Raw genomic sequence first — 2,349 nt, forward strand, 5'->3', positions numbered from 1 at the left:
TTTTGAATTTCTGTGACATCTGTACCATGGTATCTTATGCTATAGATACCGCTGTAAAAGATATATTTCACTGCCGAATTTCCAAAGTTTTTTCTTAATGTTTTGCTGCATAAAGGTTGCTACTACTGTTACTTCTTCATATTCCACATTTTTGAATCCATGTTTGTGCCTGCTGATGATGATGTCCTTCTTACGAAGCATTCTTTGATACACCTGACAGATAGGGCAATCTGCAAAGCATCTGGAGATCCACACATCTGTACTCCTGACGACGAGCGTCTCGATTACCAAGGGTGTGGCTTATACACGTTTGCCAAGGACTGCGTAGGAAATAACTTCACCATCGAAACGCAACACGTTCCCACAAACGATTCTTCCACAGTTTCTGCTGTACGTGCAGTCTACGTGACAGCAACCATTAATGGGAATACAGATACAATCTGTCTTCTTCAAGGCAGATATGTGCAGGTTTGTGATGGCAATTTGTTGAAAATATTTTTAAAACACCTTGTTTGGTTCAAGTGAATAGCTTGAGGTATCAGACTTGTGCTTCGCTTGTTGAATAACCCTGGCTGAACCAGTAAATAAATATATTAAGTTAGGCCGATTCCTGGTCGTCACACTTAAACTGTGTGGCAAATGCATCACTGCTAATGTTCTGGCAACGTAGGATACGCTAACTAAGGTGCTTGTCTAAGTTCGTTATTCGTTAGTCAGCTATTCTGTGCTATTTTCTCTGTCTCTGAATAATGGGCCGCATTTATTTTCCTTAAACAAGGTGAACGGAGTGAATACCACACTTCCTCACAGCCGAGAAAGTGGCAAGATTGAGATCAGTCTGACCGGAATGTTTGTCTGCGTGGAGTTGGTGGAATTGTGCGTGGCGATCTACTACGATGGGGTACATTATGTTAAGGTAAGCTTGCACATATTTTTAGCCATGTATTAAGTATATTTCCCCACTTCAGATATTTGACTAGTAAAGAGAAATTTGTATTCCTTTTAACTTTTGATAAACCTACTCTAAGTAATCTCACAGCCGCATATATCCATACAATCACTACTAAGGGAGATGAAGCCGAAAAGAATAGAAACAAGAGTTCCACGATCTCATACCTTCGCCAAATGATGTTAACCCTTGCGGTTGACGAATTATACAATTTTAATAATTGATTTCGCAAATAAGAGCGTCATTTGCATGGATTACATCAGTTGATCATATAATCCACCCAATGACAGCCTTATCTTAACAAAATAGGCTATTCTAGCACTTCCACATAAATTATGCAAATGAGGTCATAATGTGAATAAATTATCTTCATTCACTAGACGAAAACCGACGTATCCGGGTCGTATACTCCCGTACACACGCCCGGAAATTCCAAATATACGGACATTTCCAGGTGTGCGCGACCCGTACACTTGGCGTGTGCGGGCCTGCACACGGCCCGGATATGAACCACTCAGGTGTCCGGGCCGTGTACAGGCCTGCACACGTCTGCACACGCCACCCGTAAATCTCTGCACACACCTGGATACGTGACACGTACCTCTGAGTGTGTGTATGAAATATGCATAAATTAGCGGTAATTTTCACCTAATTATCTTCCTCATTATCAGCTCGTGTACGGGTCGTACACACCCGCACACGCCCCCCCCCCCTCCAATATGCCTTTTGTAATGTAAAGTAGCATCATAGCCGTTTATCCCCCCTTCTTGTTTGCATAATTTTGTTTTCTTTATTAATTGTACATGGTGCTTGGGCTTTGTGACTTTTTGTTTGTGTTTTGTGTGCCTCCAATATTTCCAGTGTACTTCGGCCGGTCTTTCAGCTCAGCTGAAACAAACTGTACATCTCGTTCTTCTGTGTCTTGCCTTGACGCAGCTAGTCACGGGAGCAGATATTAGTCTCGTCTGGGCACCAGTCGTTAGAAGCCGTCCCAAGCTCTTTATTCCGCGCTGTGCAACAAGCCTCGCTGAGGCGGTGACCCACGGGCCGAACATCTTGTGCCACAGCACGGCCTTGAGTCGGGACACAGCGTATAGTCCGGAGGGGTGTACATCGGTCCTCTGGTCCGGTCTAATACTCTCTTGCACGCGGACTATCACTCGCCTATGCCCGCAGCCTGGTTCCCAGGATCCTGGCTACCGGCTTTCCAAAGAACGAGGCATACTCTGACGTTCACAATCTTCCCAATCAACCTCAGCCTGGAGAGTAGTCTTGTCCCAGTTCGTCTTGCCAGTGTCCCACGGCGTTCTTGTCTTGAAAACTGCTCCAATTTACGTAGAAAGGCGCAATACCGATATTCCTGTGTTGATGATTGAGATATGACACAATCTCTCACCATG

At 44.4% G+C, this 2,349-nt stretch overlaps 1 long non-coding RNA gene across 1 annotated transcript in view; it reads left to right on the plus strand.

Annotated features, from left to right (window-relative positions):
* The first annotated feature begins 433 nt into the window (after positions 1–433).
* LOC109465051 overlaps positions 434–2,349 on the plus strand; it is a 4,451-nt gene continuing 2,535 nt past the window's right edge. Inside the window, exons 1-2 of the long non-coding RNA XR_002139931.1 lie at positions 434–468; positions 779–916. This is a non-coding gene — a long non-coding RNA (uncharacterized LOC109465051). The remainder of the gene's footprint in view (positions 469–778; positions 917–2,349) is intronic.

This window comes from Branchiostoma belcheri, unplaced genomic scaffold (assembly GCF_001625305.1).
Source record: "Branchiostoma belcheri isolate BF01 breed outbred unplaced genomic scaffold, Haploidv18h27 scaffold146, whole genome shotgun sequence".
NCBI classification, from domain to species: Eukaryota; Metazoa; Chordata; class Leptocardii; order Amphioxiformes; family Branchiostomatidae; genus Branchiostoma; species Branchiostoma belcheri.